Source organism: Prosopis cineraria, unplaced genomic scaffold, assembly GCF_029017545.1.
Source record: "Prosopis cineraria cultivar Desert tree isolate PC_DT_omini unplaced genomic scaffold, ASM2901754v1 PC4, whole genome shotgun sequence".
Classification (NCBI taxonomy): domain Eukaryota; kingdom Viridiplantae; phylum Streptophyta; class Magnoliopsida; order Fabales; family Fabaceae; genus Prosopis; species Prosopis cineraria.
Genome location: NW_026555335.1, coordinates 14,800,547 through 14,818,795, shown reverse-complemented (window position 1 = coordinate 14,818,795; position 18,249 = coordinate 14,800,547). Strand labels below are relative to the sequence as shown.

General features: G+C 31.2%; 1 pseudogene; it reads right to left on the bottom strand.

The window, feature by feature from the left end:
• Positions 1–532: 532 nt before the first annotated feature.
• Positions 533–17,084, bottom strand: LOC129308861 (G-type lectin S-receptor-like serine/threonine-protein kinase RKS1; annotated as a pseudogene).
• Between the last annotated feature and the right edge of the window lie 1,165 nt (positions 17,085–18,249).

Sequence of the window (18,249 nt, the reverse complement as noted above, 5' to 3'; positions counted from 1 at the left end):
TTTTTTTTTTGCCTTCCTTTATCCTTCCTAATAGGGCTTAAAATTATCCATTTCACTTTCCTCACTGGTGCCTCTTTTTATTTTGTTTGTACATGTTCCAAAGTTCACTCCAAAAAAAAAAGAAATAAAATTTAATCATTTGGTCATTGTAGTTTTGATCAATTATAACTCAGTCTCTAAATTTTAACTCTTTGTAACTCAGTTCTTATAGTTTTAACTAGGTTGTAATTTAGTCCTTGAGTTTTTCTTCTTGCAATTCAATCTCTATACTTTAAAAAATAAAATTATAAGGATTAATAATAGTTTAAACTTTTAATATTTATAATATTTAAAGATTTAAATTATGATGTTCAAAAATTTTAATATTTATAATTATAATATTAATAATAAAATTATAAAGAATTTATTACTATTACTAATATTTTAAATTATTAAACCCTTTTAATCTTTATAAATATTAAATATTCAAAATATTTTTAATCTTTATAATTTTATTTTTTAAAATATAGGGATCAATATTTAAGTAGTTGAAATTGAAATTATAAGGACTAAATTGCAAGAGAAAAAGTTCAAGGAATGAATTATAATCAAGTTAGAACTATAAGGATTGAATTATAACTAGGTCAAAACCATAAGGATCAAATGAGTAATTTTTCCAATAAACAAACTCTTATGAAAACTAGATGAACATGATTCTGATATTAACTTAATGTGTGAGTCCATGTGAGGAGTTAATCTCGTGTGGAATGCATCTACGTAGGTGAAAAATTTTTGACATTCAAATTAAACCAATGTTATGAAGGACATTTGGGTGGCTTGAAAAGCTATGACCCATGAATGTTTGACTAGAGATGTGCCTTATAACTTCGTGTGAATATATAATTTTTACATTGGAAGTTACACAGGGAGGTTGTTGAATAAATGGACTAATTTTCTCCGCTCAAGTTCTTGGACCAAAAGTGTAATATAAGTAACACACATGTATACAATTAAATATAATGTGTATTATTGAAAATTTGAACATTGCATATTTAATAAAATTGTAGACAAGGAAGAAAGAACCTGATGCCCATTTGGAAACCATTAAATTTCTTCTCGCAAATAAATCAGAGATGGTCAAGCTATAAGCTGAACAAACTATAGGCCTTGTAAGATGTTCATTTGCTGCATTACAGTTATCTCTAAAACAAAATGTAGGTCTCTTCAGCAAAGGAGGCTTGGTACTTCCATTTGTTAGCATTGACAAAATTTCAGACATGGTGGGTCTATGAGTTGGTCGTTCTTTTGCACATAATAGCCAGCATGAATATCTCAGCACTTGATTTGGAACCAAGGTATCTTTCATTGCTGGATCTACCAATTCTAATGCTGCTGCTTCACCTTCTTTCCAAAGCTCCCATGCCTGAGATATGTTAAATGCTTCTCATTTTAGACACTAACCACACAAAGGACTATATGGTTGAAAATTTATAGTGAAGATAGTTGCCAATACTCAACATGGTGGCATAAGTGTTGTTGATGAGATGGAGGCTGATCTGGAGGAGGAGAGAACAGGATAGTAGGCTCTTGACTTTGGTGTCTAATTTTCAACACGCTAGAATGATCCGAAGTTAAAGCTTTAGACTCTAAAGAAGCATTGAGAATTCGATCATTTGGATTGGCAATCTAAACTGGCGGGTCATCATTATATGAGTTCCAGACTAATAGGTTGTAAAAAGGGGAGTAATAGTACGTGGCTATTTTCTTAAAAGCCATGCAACAATTACCCCTGGCTGAGCATATAGTAGGGTTTGTGTGATTTAGCTGATCTGGCGTCAAACGGTCACGCTTGTCTTGTGTATCACAAAAAATTCTCCAAAATCCCAAGTTCCACAAAGTAAGAACCAATAATACAGCCTCAAGTTTGCTCATCGCAGACATGGTAGAGCCAAAAGGCATAACCAGCTAGAACTCAAGATTTCATAAAGCTTTTGATGATATTTATTCATGGCGTATTGTTGGTTTTGTGTATTTGTTATATTTTGGTTGGTCCTAGTTAACATTAGCTGCCTAGATTGACCACAAAATTGAAGTCAAGTACTTTATCAAAATTTAATTAAATTGCTGTAAACTTGATATTAAGGATTTGATTCAGCCTCTCAAGTCCTTTTCCTTCTCTTGTATTCTTGTTGTCAAGTCTTTGTGGACGGATTCAAATTCAATGATTGGAGACTAATTAAAGGAGTTTTTCGGCAGATGCTAAGTTCAAAATATTTTTTTCCCTTGTTTTGATTGTGAGCTTTCCAGCCTCATGTATACTAAGTAGTTCAAAATACTTCAATCTTTAAAGTGTACTAAATAGTTACGTATAAATTTCTTGTAATAGCAATGCATAATTTTTTTTTTAAATTTTTTTAATAATAGTTAGGTCCAACTATTATTGGTGGAAGCTCAAGATCACCATCTATTCCTCGTTCAGGGAGTAGCAACAGTAATATTTTTAGTTGGATTGTTTTTTTGGATACATAACTTCATCAGGGAGAATCATTCCACATTCCATAAATTGTGCTAATGTAACTTGACGTCCATTTTGAAAAGCTGAGCGTTTGAGATGATGGTATTGTTATGCAAGTGATGCGCTCTCTTTGATATGTTTAATAGCTAGACACATGAAAGTTTGACAGGAAATGTAGCATATAACTTCATGTGAGTAATTTGATACTGAAAGTTATACAAAGGGAGGTATTGACTGCATAATCATATAGAATAAATGGGCTAATCTTCTCCATTCAAGTTCTTGCACTAAAAATGCAATATGAATAACATAAATCTATACAATTAAATGTAATGTGTATTAATGGAAGTTTGAACTTTACATATTCCATAACATTGTAGACAAGAAAGAAAGAACATGATCGTGCTCATTAAGCTAATAAACAATGGATCTTGTAAGATGTTCATTTACTACACTAGCATGATCTCTAAAGCAAAATGCAGGTCTCTCTAGCAAAGGAGGCTTGACACTTCCATTTGTCGACATTGACAAAATTTCTGACATGGTGGGTCTATCAACTGGTCGTTCTTTTGCACATAATAGGCCATCATGAATGCATCTCACCACTTGATCTATCAACTCTGTTTATTGCTGGATCTATCAATTCTAATGCTGCTGCTTCACCTTCGTACCAAAGCTCCCATGCCTGAGGTATGTTAAATGCTTCTCATTTGAAACGCCAACTACACAAAGGATTTGATGGTATAAAATTTGCGATGAAAACACTTACAGTTTGACTTACATGTCCCACTAAATTGAGTGGATCATTGGCATTGTAAAAAGCTATTATTTCTTTTGCCACTTACAATCTCAAGCAGTAGGATTTCAAAACTATAGACATCTGACTTTGTAAAAAAATTCCTTTCATCATATATTCAAGAGTCATGTATCCACTGTAATATCTCAAAAAATTTTCCTATAATTTATTAATCTAATGAAAGGTAGTTTTGTAAATTTAAGTATAATTAAATTTGAGGATAGTTATAAACAGCTATTTGGTTTGGCTTTAGCTTCTAGATTAGGTTTAGAGGTAAATTGGGTCACCCAGGCTCAAATTATAGAGAGAAATTGGATTATTAGCACATTGTGTGTTATGCTGCAGCATAAAAATTTATGTTATAACAATTTCCTAAACCAATTTTTTCTTTTAAAAATGTGAATCGATTTAAAAACATAGTTAGATGAGAAAATAGAGAGAGTGCGACCAAGAGAGAATTTTCCTTGCTAGTGTATTAATTTTTGGGCATTTTTTAAGTGTTTGGAGCTTGCTTTCACTTACGTATGCTTTCCTTATCTCTTTTTTCTTCTACATGTTTTTGAAATGAGATTTAAGATTGAAAGATGATGCTTTTTAGATTTAAGGCTATGGATATGAACCCATTGGTCTAAATAGGATTAATGGGAGTTGTTTAAGTATTTTACACATAGTTTAAAAGTTTTTACAAGGTTGTAAGCTTGAGTTATGTCAAGAGTAGGGAAAGAAAATCAAGAGATCTAGAACAGGTAAGGTGTATTAAGGATGAAGAGGGAAGAATTTTAGTTACAGATGATGAAATTAAAAATAGATGGGAGACTTATTTTTTTAAACTTTTCAATGATGGAGAGGATCCATCTAGTAATTTGGAGGATTTAGTAACTGGTGAAGGAGAACAAAATTTGTCATTCTATCGAATAATACGTGATAAGGAGGTAAAGGAAGCTCTTAAGAAAATAACAAATGGTAGAGCCAACGGACCTGATTGTATACCTATCGAAGCGTGGAAATGTTTAGGTGAAGAAGGGGTGAGATGGTTAACTAGGTTATTTAATGTGATTTTACGGTCCAAGAAAATGCCTGATGAGTGGAGGAGAAGTACATTAATTCCTATTTATAAAAATAAAGGAGATATTCAGAATTGTACTAACTATAGAGGGATTAAACTCATGAGCCACATAATGAAATTGTGGGAGAAAGTAATTGAGCACAGGTTGAGATTGGAGACAAGTATTTCTGTGAATCAATTTGGTTTTATGCCAGGTAGATCAACTACAGAGGCGATTTATCTACTAAGGGGATTAATGGAAAAGTATCGTTGTAAAGATAAAGATCTACACATGGTTTTTATTGATTTTGAAAAAGCTTATGACCGTATACCAAGAGAAGTACTTTGGAAAGCGTTGGAAAAAAAGGGAGTATGGATTGCTTATATTAAAGCCATACAAGATATGTATAAGGGGTAAAAACTAGTATAAGAACGCCTAGTGGTCAAACAAAGGATTTTCCTATAAAGATTGGACTACATCAGGGATCATCTCTGAGTCCTTATTTGTTCAACTTGATTTTAAATGTTTTGATGGAACATATTCAAGAGGAAATCCCGAAATGTATGCTCTTCGCGGATGATATAGTTCTTATAGCAGAGACAAGAGAAGAGGTTAATTGCAAACTTGAGTTATGGAGGAGGACATTGGAGTCGAAAGGTTTTCGTCTGAGTAGAAGTAAGACGGAATATTTATATTGTAAATTTGGTAAAGGACTATTCGAAAATAATTTGGAAGTGAAATTGGGAGATCAAATTATACCTCAAGTGAAAAAGTTTAGATATTTGGGAGCCATTATTCAAAATGATGGCGAAATCAGTGGAGATATTTCACATAGAATTCAAGCTGGGTGGTTTAATTGGAGAAAAGCTAAAGGAGTTATTTGTGACCGTAAGGTGCCTAATAAACTTAAAGGAAAGTTTTATCGCACTGCTATCAGACCGGCAATGTTATATAGTAGTGAATGCTGGGCTCTAACGGGACAGCAAGAGCATAAAGTTGGAGTAGCAGAGATGAGAATGTTACGATGGATGTGCGGACATACACGTAAAGATAAAATTCGAAATGAGCACATACGCGAAAAAGTGAGGGTGGCACCTATTGAGGAAAAAATGATAGAAAATCGGTTGAGATGGTTTGGGCATGTACAAAGAAGACCAAGGGAGGCACCAGTGAGAAGAGTGGAACATATAACTTTGAGTCCGATTAAGAGAGGTAGAGGAAGGCCTAAGAGAACACTCTTGGAAGTTGTTGAACGTGATCTCTTAATTAATAATATTCCTAAAAGCTTGATAAATGATAGAGCACAATGGCGTCTTGCAATCCATGTAGCCGACCCCACCTAGTGGGATAAAGGCTTGTTGTTGTTGTTGTTGTAAGCTTGAGTTATCCATTTTAGATGAACCCTAGACCTCCAAAGTGTGATTTTGGATTGTTGGGTGTTGTATTAATAATTATTTAAGTTCATGGAAGCTAAATGGAGTTAATGAGAGTTAATAAATCTAATGGTTATGCTTAAGTGCAAGAGATCAGAATTTTGAATAATTAAAATGTTGATTTATTAAAGTTGAAAGAGTGTTTATAACAATATTTTTAGAACTGGATTGAATATTGAACCGAAAAAGTCAACGGTTCATGGTTTGTATGGTTCAATTAAGGTGGACCAGTGGTCAAACCGGTGATGTAATGATTAAATTAAAAAAATTTTTATATATATGTATATATAATTTAAATGTGAGAAATACATATGAAATTGCTACTTAACTTAAAAAAACTAAATATTTTAAGTTTATTAATTAACAAGTCACATGATACAACATAATATCAAATGATTAATAAAATTAGTCACTTTTTTAAAAAAATTCAAAAATAATAAAATTTTTTTTTGAACAGTTCGATTTTTCAAAATTGGATTCGGTTTTCAGCTTGATTTTGATTCTCAGTTCAAAACGGCTCAACCTGGCTCAACTCCTAAAACGGTTTTCTCATATGAACCAAACCGAAATCAGACCGATCGACGGTCAAACCGGTCTGACCGTCCAGTCTAGTTTTAAAAATAAAGCACTGGTTTATAGTGATATTAATGATGATTGGTATGGTTAATTGTAAATTAATCATCTTGTGCACCATTCAAGCTTTGAGACAGCTTGTGAAGAATTTGTATTGAGGGGTAAACTTTTGATTTCTCAAAGGTTTGATATAATTAGGGAAAAATTTAATTTGTATAGTTGTTTGTTAATTAATTATTTGTTAAATTAAGTTGTTTAGAACCTATTAGGTGATTGAAGAATTGATGTAAATTTTGGCAATGTGATGGATTATGTGTGTGAAATTGTGTTGGATTGTTGAAAATAATATGCAAGTTTTTACATATGTGATTAATGATGATAATTGAGAGCATGCCATTATGAAAATGATGAATATGTAATATTTGGCATATGGAATATAATGGAAAAAGAAAATTGTGTAAATATGATGTGATGTGAATGGCTTGTAAATTATCAATTTGTGTATGGCATGATCATTTAGGCAGGAGTTGACCTACAAGAAGAGTAGTTGTGTTAAAACCACATGGTAGTAGCAGCTTATTGTTGAAATCAGAAGCTTGCCTTGGCATCGACCGTTGAAATTCAGAGATAGCTATTATCCCATGGTTGATTAGGGATTATCCCATTTGTTCTTCCAGGGATTCAAACCTAACTAGTTTCTATTATCTTATAAGAAAGCTAAATTAGGGATACGATATCCCATGATTGTTCGTATTGGGAGAAATCGCGAATCACAAGTGAGTATGTTCGCCCTAGCCTAGTAGCTCTTCGCGAGTGGAAGGTTAGGTTAGTCTAAGTTGAAGACATAGCCATTGAATAGCCATCGGTTTCATGTTGGAAATATTAGAAAAGTATAAGGTTGGCATTGATCAAGCATTCTATTTTTAGCTATATGATTATTATTATTGTGGTCTGATGTGTTTTCTATTAAGGGCATATGGTTATTATTATTGCAATCCCATGATGTGTATTTTAAAATTATGTGATGATATATGTTAGTGCTTGGTTACATGATTGTTGGTTTTGTGGCTAAGGTTATATTCGAAATATATGCATATGATATTTGTGAAGTTATTAATTATCATTTGCATATATAATTAATTGATATGCAACTGTATAGATTAGATTGACTTTGGTTAATGAGTGGTTATACTCACCCCTCTCTATTTAATATTATAGGAACTAGCTTATCAAGACGGGACTAAGGAAAAGAGTCAGTGGCTTAGGATTTCTATCCTAAATTTGTAGGCCTTGTTTATTTTAGAGTTTGTGTATAATGTATCTTGATAATGCCAGCTAGGAGACTGTATGTTTTTACTTATTTGCATTATTTGACTCATGATCTAAGTTGTGCATTTTGGGCCCTAAGTTGTATGTGCATTAATGTGAAATTTAAATAGGGTAAGAATACTTATGTAAGTAAGAAGTGAGTATTTGTGAATGATGTTGATTTAGATGTGGGATTACATGATTGAGACTTTCCCTATCATTCTTGAGGTTAAGGAGTTAAGTATTGAAAATGTGTTGTACATATTATTGGAGTGTTGTGATATATTGTAGAAGTCTTGTTAAGTTTATTAAGTGTGGTCTAAGGGTGGTTAGTGGTTGTGAGCTTATGACACTTGGTTGTGATTTTGGATACTTTAGTCATGTTTTAAAAGCATAAATGGGCAAGTTTGCAGTAGGTGTTTAACTTTTAATTGAAAAATGATTTGAATGTAAAATTAGTGTCATTAGCTATATCTTGGGGAAAGCTTTGTGTAAACACTTAAATCACCTCAATCAAATATCGAACAAAGAAATGCGATGCATTGTAAATTTGGCCAAAAAATATTTGCTACTATGGGTTTCTGCATTTTGTGCTGCAGCTTATTATGCTAGAATTATTATTTTTGCTCTTTTGACCCCAATTTGATATTATTTTACTTTGTATGATGTCCATATTTTTGTATACATATTTTCCTTTGATTTTTTATGAAATAATTCTTTTTAGCATGTTAAATTTTGAAAATTTAGGATCTTATTTATGTAAATTTTACAAATTTCATAATTTTCTTAGGTTAGTCCTATGATTACTTTGATTATGGAATTAATTGTGGATTAATAAGGGAAATCTTTCATCCATTGCTTAGATTCATGGATGACAAAATATTCAGCTCATAACTCACAAATATTTATATTTTGATAAATCAAATGCAAGGAGAAAATATATTGCAATAGCTCTTTAAATAGCATAAGAATTAAATAGAAAACAAAAAGACTTTAGCCCATGTGTACTAACAATGTACAAACAATTCTATTGGTATTTTCCCGAGTCTTGTGCAATAAATCTTGCTAAACAAAAATAAAAAATTTTTAGGATCAATTTTCCATTGAGTGGTATGTTACTTGCTTTCAAGTCATTATGCGCTATTTTTAGTCTTAAGTATTTATGATTGTATAATAATCCTTGAGCAGTATCTTTAATTATGTTGAGTCTTTTCTCCCATTCTAGTAGCTTGCTTCTCATAGGATCTTTGAAACAAAATTGTCAATGATGGATGAGGAAGACAAACAATAAGTTGAGCAACAAATAACATTTGATTTTAGTAACTTCCTGAAAAGCATGCATACATTGAGAATTCTTACCACATAAAATGAAGTCCAAGCTTTTGCTGGGCATGTACTCATAAATTAAAATTTTCTCATCTTCTTGAATGCGGCATCTCATTTTTGTCTTGGAGCTCCAATATTAGTTTCAACTCATTTTTGAATTGTGTTATTCCTTGTCTAGAGTTTCTTGAAAGTCTCTTAAAAGCCGCTCCTTTCCTTGTTTGTAGTTTTCCCTCATTGAAAATTAAGAACTCGATTTTACTATATCATAATTTTTCAATCAATTGAAATAATTCATTTGGAATGACCCAAAAGGGCTATATCTTGTAAATAGGTCCAAATCCTCCCTCTCCTAACTTGTTCTCTGATGAGAAGTTATCTATAGCTTTTACGAGGGATGCATAACTAAACATTCTATAAAAAATGTCCATTCTTATCATAGTTTTGACCGTCATTCTATTTGCAACTCCTTTTGAAGTTTCCTCCATCTCTGATTTTTCCTTGTCTGCTGGAGTTTAAATGGGAGATGTAAATTCAATTCAAGGATTTATGATATGCCACTTACATGCAAGTACTATGTGCCTTTGACCTTGAAATTCCTTCTCTTCAGCAGTAGCGGCCTTGCATCGCAATTATAGATATTATGAATAAAGTGATTGCAGAGACGACAATAAGCAATTTGACTATTTTTGCACTTGAATTTGATTCTCGGCAAGGTCCTGTTGGCCCTGAATTGGGCTCAGGTGTTGGGTTCCTTGTATATTGGGATAATTTATCAGATGATATTTTAATAATTTAGAGTCTGAGCTCATTACTAAATAGAGCTAAAACTAACCTAAGGATTATGACTAATAAAGATTTTGCCAAATGATTATAAAAGCTTGACCCTGCCCATGTGCCTTGAAGTACTATTAAGGAAGCAATTATCGAAGAAACCATCTTCAAGTTGTCATAGTAAAAGACACATCTAGTTTTATTGTCATTGTATGAAGTGAATCCATTGCAGTCATAGTTGCTCCAGCAAGTAGTCTTGCAATCACTAACGATCAGACCCACTTTTCCAATCAAAGTTGTAGGTGATCCCTAGATCTCTTAGTTCAACAGACTTGGAAGTTAAAGAATTTGCAAGATGGTTGATCCCGTAGTTGGCATCCTCGATCACTGTTATAGCCATAACAGTTACTAGCATCTGCAATCAACATTAGTCCATAGCTATCACATGGCAGCTCAGTATTATCTATTGACCACATTGCTGTTTGTTTTTTTTTTTTTTTTGATTTAATTGCATTATTTCTAACTTTGAATGTCAGATACTCTTCATCTCTGTTTGAGATGATGGTGAGGTTATACCAACTTTGGGCTTCCCATTTCTCAATACCCCGCTTGCCCAATGAACCTTTTGATGAGGAGCTGAAGAACATATATTGGAAAACACGTCAACAAAAGAAGGGCCTTAACTAATTTGTTTGACTCAACTTATTTAAAGATATTCTGTATTCACATTAAAGGCAAAAAATATTATTATGTATCCTCCGTTACTTGTCAGCTTTGGACAATAAGATTAAAATTTATAATTAAGTATTTTAATTATATTTTTTTAAGTTCTAGAATAGATTTATTAAAAAAGAATGGTGATTTAGTGGGCATTGGGTGTTTAAGTTTAGGTCCTAAGTTTGAATAATGGTGGCGTTCAAGAGGGAATTTTTTTTTTTTTTTTAGCCTTAATTTGGCAAAGTTCTGCCGTGGGTTCTTCCCCTGTTCGGCGTTCGTTCGACGTTCGACTGTGTTCATGTTCGCTCTTGTTCCTCTTTCTTCGTGTTGCCGGAAATCATTCTCCCCCTCTCGTCCGAGCTGCTGTGGGTTAGTGTATGAGGTTCTTTTCTTCTTCCCCTGTTCAGCACAATAGATTCGGCCTTCCACTTTCCCTGCGCTACCGTAATTGATATGGGGTGGGGAGCTTCAAATCCTCCACTTCTTTGCTGTTCTCTATCTGTGTGTTATTTGGCTTAGCTGTGATTTAAAAATAAAAAATAAAAATTGTTACTGCTGTGCGGGATAAAGGAGGTAAATGAATTTGATTAAATTGAACTTGAATTTAAGAGCATGATTGTCGGTAGATCACCGACAAGTTCATTTATGTTGATTGCTATAGAATTAGAGTTTAATTTAACTTTCCTTCAGCTCAATTGGCTTGTGTTGAAGGAACAGAAAAAAAAAAAAAAAAAAGGGAAGCTTGGAAGTTTAAGTACTGATAATGAAATTTTTTCAAAGGAAATGAGGAAGTTTGTATTATAGTCGGACATGAAGGCATGTAAGGTATTTGACAAAATGGTTATTAAAGGGAACTTTGCTTGATATTGTAGTTTATAAAATTTTATTGATTCTTATAAGAAGTATATGTGGTTTAGGTAGTATTTACTCATGAACGAGCTTGGGTATTACATAGAGATTGGATAATTATGGAGCTAGTGTGTAACTAATGAAATTTTTGGAAGTTGTATTGTTCCTGATTAATTGTTGAGTAAGAGGCTTGATTGTTAAAAAGCTCAATTGAGTGATTTGAAATGATGCACATTAGGTGTTGACAAAAAAGTTAAATAGAATATTGTATTTTAATTGAGAAATTAGCTATTGCTATGCTGAAACTTTATGTAAAAATCTTGGTTCTAAAGCTTTAAATTTATCATATAGTTAAATATTGATTGTGTTAATTTGGAAGAGAGTTTTATTGAACTTATTGAGAGTCTATTAAGACCCTATCATATTTTATAGGATGTTTGTAGGAAGAGGACCTTGATAAAAGTAATAAGGAGTAAGCTATAGAAGTTGGGAAAAAGATATCAACTGTATAACATCCCAATTAATTTACTAATAGATTTCTTTCTATTATTTTTTTTAAATAAATTTCATATACCATTTCAAGTGTTTATTATTTTGTTAATTGTATTGCTTTAACTCTTGAAGTTGTAAATGGTGAAAAGTAGTGGAATTATAATATATCTATATATGTTCATTATAAAATATATTTTGAAGGTTGATGAAAAAATTTTACTAGCTTAAATTGTAATATTTTATTTGATGAAGGCAAGCGTGGAATTACTGAAGAATTTTATGTTAAGAAGAATGGATGTTTTGAAATGTTTTTGCGAGTTTGATGTTAAGAGTACAAAATTTTATTTTGAAAATGAATAATTTCTTGCATGTTTGAAAAATTAATTTTTAAGAATTGTATGCAGAGCACTGGTTACTAATAACAGTTTTGTTAACCCTTGGCACGCCTTGGTCAATAATTAGGTAGTTTGATTTTCGTAAGCTTTGTTCTTATGCTTGTTATTCGTGGATCTCGTACGTGCAGATGTTTAATGGCTACGTCCACATCTGGTTAGTTACCTTTGTGAATTATGTATTGCCGTTTGTTTTGTGGCTTTGTCCATGACTAGTTAGTTATCCTCGTAGACCGTATGTTCGCGTCTGTTTTGTGGCTTTATCATGAATTTGACCACATTTGGTTAGTTACCCTCATGAATTGTATGTTCACATCTAATTTGTGGCTTTGACCATATTTGATTAATTATCCTTGTGAACTGTGTGTCCACGTTTGTTTTGGCTTCAGCTGCGTTTGATTACTTACTTTTGTGAATTATGTGTCTACGTTTGTGATATGTTTTATGAAATCCTCAGATTTATTTAATTTGTTAATATATATATATACACACACTTTATTGATTTTAAATAGTGAATATTACTATTTTTATTTACTTAATTTATTTTATTTTACAAGATCAAGTGTTAAGTTTTTTGTCATTTTAAATTTAATGATTCGGTATTTTTTGAAACTATATAGAATCTCTTAATCTCTAAATTCAATTATTATATTATATGTTGTTCTCTTTTAATTGTGCACCAATTTACTTAATGAATTTATTTATTTTGAATCTTTTAATTTTATTATTGGGATGTTATTCACTGAAAAATATTTTCTCTTAGATAATGTAGATGGCTTTGGACGTCCAAATAATCATTAAGGGGTATACTTCCAAATTGGAATTAAAACGCTATTTTGGTTACACCTTTAATTGTTGTAAAACTTGAATTTATATATCATACTTTGTATTTGTAAATTTTGTTTTTAGTGCTCTACATAAATTATAGTTAGAGTCCTCATTTGATTACTTTTTTTTTATTGGTCTACTAATAGGAGCTGAGGTCTTGATTGTTGTTTTGTGTAATAATAATGTTATACAACTTTTGAGATGCCCTATTTTTATGATAGGTTTTCCTGAAATTTCTATAAAAATAATAAATATTTTATTTGTATGATATGTATTTATATATATTAGTTAGGGCCTAATCCTATGTTGAAAATGTTTATGTTTTACAATTAGAAACTTTTGAAGTTGAGGCTTATTAGATGTGAGTTCACTCATATTTGAGCCGGTCACACTTTGGATTTCAAGGCATGACATCCATTTTCTTGGTCTGGATTCCCATTCCAATGTGAATGGACTTGGAGAAGCTGATATAGCAAGAGTATAAAACTAAAGACCAGTTTCTGCTATTTTTATGGTTAAAGCCTAAACTCATTCCTTAGAGAAGAGTATCAGTAGGATGATCAAAATTCTGCCACAAGACAATGTGTGATCCGTTTAGGTGATGTTGCAAGACAAAGTTGCATGTCTCTAACAAGGTGGCTTTCATGTTGTTGATGAGATCGGGAGGCTGATCTGCAGGAGAGTAGAAGATGGTTGGCTCTTGACCATCATGCGTGATTTTCAACACGCCAGAATGATCCAAAGTCAAAGCTTTTGAAGAAAGATCAAGAATTTGATCATTTCGATTGGCAATCCAAACCATCGATCCATCTTTTACTGTGTTGTAGACTAGTAGGTAATAAAAGGGCGAGTCACTAGATATTTGGTTGAAAGTAATGCAATATGTACCACTAGTTGAGCATAGTGGGGCTTGTGTGATTTAACTGACCACCTGGCTTCAAATAGTCACTTCTATCTTGTGCATAAAAAAGGCTGATTTCCACAACCCCACATAAAGCAGCAATAAAATGACAAGTTTGCTGATAATCACAGACATGGTAGAGAGCCTAAGGGCATAACCAGCTAGAAATCAGGATTTCATTAAGCTTTTTTATGTAATTATTATATTCATGGCGTAAAATTGTTGGTTCTATTACTTCGTTCTTTTTTGGTCGGTCCTGGTTAACATAAACTGTCTTGATGGCATTCGGCGAAACCCAGATTGATTTCAGCCTCTTGACTAAAAAAAAAAAATATCAACTTCGTCAATTGTTTAAAATTGCAGTGAACTTGATATCAAGGATTTGATTATCAGCCTCAATTCCTTTTCCTTCTCTTGTATTTTTGTTGTGAAGTCTTTGTGGATGGATTCAAATTCAATGATTACAGATTAATTAATGGAGTTTTTCAGCAGTTGCTTAGTTCAAAATATATTTTTCCTGATTTTGATTGTTTGCCACTCGGCCTCCTACTTTGCATGTTAACGCTAAGTAATACTATTATGATTTTTAATCAATTTTGTTTATATATATATATATATATGTTTATATCGTTTTATACATATTGAAAATATTTGGTTTGAGATTTCCAAAAGAAACATTTAGATATTTACATTTTAGTTTTTTTGAAATTAAATCCAAACTATTATTTACTTAAATTCAAGTTATTATTTACGTATGCCTAAGTTGTTTTTATTTTTAATATTAGTTGTTAATTATTAATGTTTTGTATTATTGTGTTAAAATATATAAGTTATCCAATTATTATTAATCCTTATGCGAACCAACTTGTCTTAGGATTCTTCTCCTACCAAGACTACCACTCAAAATAAACCACTAGTCTTTCTATAGATTTGAATCTAATAAGTAATCTAAGTTTACATGTTTCACGTAGTATGATAATATTTATTTGATTTAATCGAATAATTTTAAAATATTTTATCATATAATATTTAAAAATAACAAGTCTTGAATTTTTAGAGATAATTTAGAAGTTACAATTAAAGGATTTGAAATGGAGGGGAATTTGTGCATTTGTAAGACTTTTTAGTAATTAGAATTTCATTATAATTTTCCCTTTTCTTAAATGAAAGAGCGAAACTTACGTTAATATGATTTCAAATTTTTCTTTTCCTCCTCTCGTTTTTTAAGCCTTTTTTTAGCACTTTTCACGCAATACACAATAAGTATTTTTACCTTTTTTTTAGATTTATCAATTTTTAAAGTGCACTAAGTTATTGTATTTTAATTTCTCGTAATAAATATGCATAAGTTTTTAATAATAGTTAGTCCCAATTAGTGGCTTTTTTATTCAGATTTAGATCTTATTTACAAGGAGGACAGAATTTTTCGTTCTATTTATTATTAGTCATCATAGTAACAAATTTTTCCTTTTACACTTTTTTTTATCAAATCTTTTTATCTTTATTAAAAAAAATGTTATCAATATATAACCAACCGCAAGAATAGCAAAATGAAAAAAAAAAGAGGCAATTAATCAAAATAAGAAAATAAAAAAAAAGAAAAGGAATGACAGGAATTGTAAAAAGCAAGTCAAAAGAGTAAAGAAAAGGAGACTAAGAAAAAGGGGAAATGAAGGGGAAAGGGAAAAAAAAACCAAGAAAAAAGCTAAGTCACATAATAAAAAAAAGAAGAAAAAAACAAAAAAGAAGGAAAAAAAGAAGAAAAAAAAAATAAAAAAAAGCAAAGAAGATACTTTCATTTGGCACATGGCTCATGTTTATCTTTCTGCTTTTCCTTTTCTTTTCGTTGTCCTTTTTTTTTCTTCTTCTTCTCTCTCTCTCTCTCTCTCTTTTCCTCTCTCACTTGCTTTCTATCATTCATTTCATTTTTTTTTATTCTTTATGAATTGTCTCTTTTGTTTATTATTTTGCTATTCATACTTTTCTTTTCAGTTACCAATTGATAATCCTCAAAATCAACATTGAATTTGTCTTCTTTAGTAGAGTAATGTTATAAATTTATTAAATTTTTAAATAAAGTTAATAAATTTTAAAATTTTTTGAATTTTAAAATAACTTATAAATAAACCAAATAGAGAGAGTATATATATATATATATCTATCTTTATCGCTTTTCAAGATGTTCCAATTGCCCTGCGACTTCAAAATATATACAAATTATTATACATATAGAAACAATTTTATAGTTCTGAACTTAGGAAAAATTAGGTTATATTATTTTCCGAAAAGAACGTAACACTTTTTGCCCCCGAAAATAATGCAAGACTTGCTAAAGAGTAAAAGGCAGAAGGCACTAGCAGTAGTTACAAGTCACTGAATAAAGACTTTCACGAACCTATACCAGCAAGAATACTATGCTTTGTGTTCACTTCAACACATCCAGAAAGCTCAATTATACCCTGTAACACAAATTCATGGAAACTGCATCTCTAATGTTATGCGCCGATACAACACACACACACATTACACATAGCAGAAACAGAATCAAAATACGCTCCATCAAGAGTCCAGCAGTTCGGTCATGTTATATATTACTGATGATAAGCAAAAGACGAATGATCTTAAAAAGAACACTAACACTACTTCAACGAGATGGTGTATCTCATATATTTAGCTAAACAATAAGCGTGCAATTAGCAGAGGCTCTAGGACATGAGGATAATCTTTTATCTTTATCTATGTAATGAACACTGCAAATGGAGATGCTCCTAAAGACGCTTGCATTATAAATGTTGCAACCTCAAACTCACATTGGTGGCCAATACATTTGCCTAGACTAAATTTCTTCAGGTTTGATGAAACACATTGAAGAACATCAAGTATTGGCTCAGTCACCACCACCATGTTCTCATTAATATAATAGGAACATACATCTGATAACAGATATTGAAGTTAGCAACAAATTACAGGTAATGCACACAAAAACCAAGTTGAGATCAACAAACCTCATGAACTACAAGAGTTTCAAGTTCGGGGAAGACGTTGTTCAAACATTTCACTATCCTATTCCAATCACCAAAACTGCATATAAATTCCATTCGGGTCAAATTGTAAAATGTTGGAATATCATCATGCAGAAGAGACCACCTATTCTGCATTAGGAAGATCAAATGTAAATTATCTCTCTCTCACTCACTCACACACACACACACACACACACACACACACGGGGTTCAAACTAAATTCTCATCATCAGTCTCAATACAATACCTCAATCAACCGAAGACACATAAATTAGCCAAAGTAATTAGGGAGGGTTCAACACCTACAGAGACCAAATGTTCAAGCCTTGCAATGTAGAGTTTGGAACCGATATTAGGTATGTCAATCTTTTAGCAAATCTTTTAGCAGCAGTTCCTCAAGAAGAAAAATTAAACCAAACTCTTCCCAACTGTAATTATTTAATGTTATGTTTGAATGCATATGAATTTGACTTTAGATTTGAGCCAAATCAATTATTTGGACAACTAAAAATGTGTTAATTTAAATTTGAATCTGAATCAGAATCTCACCTAATTCTTAATCTCTTTGTAATTTAAAATTCATTCTAAACTCTTATTATTTCTAATTTCTATCTAAGCCTCTCTCTTCCTTTGCATTCGTTGGCTGACTTCACTAACTTCTCAACTTCTGCTTCACTGCCTTTGGTTGACTCCCACCATGACTAACCAAGACTGGATGGTAGATTTTGATTGGGATCAGACCATCAGCACTAACCATAGTCAAAATACTACAATTTATGTAGCAGTTCAAAGAACTGCTATGTCCAAACCAAAATGAAATCTCCCTTGACAGGTGTGAATTTTTTGGCTTAAAAATAATAGCAGTTCATGAAATTGTGAAAATTTCAGAAAGTCAGTCATTGTTGATAACAATTTGAATAGAGGTTACATTACTGCTTCTAAATTTGAAAAATTATGTATTTTTTTCTGGCAGCAACATTTGTAGCGATTCTCCACCAAGCATCTACATTTATTTTTAAAAAAATAACCAAATTTTAATATTCTAATTTTTAAAAAATTCATGTTTTAATTACTTAGAATTCATATTTAATTTTTTAATATTTCATTTATAATTTATTTTGAATATTGATTATTTAATAATTTGTATTTTTTTATTAAATATAATAAATTATATTCAAATCAATATATAATTTATTAAATATTTAATTTTTAGTATATTATTTAAAAAATATTATTAAAATATTTATAGATAAATTAATTTATTAAATTTATGATTTTAGTATTATAAATTAAAATCTGA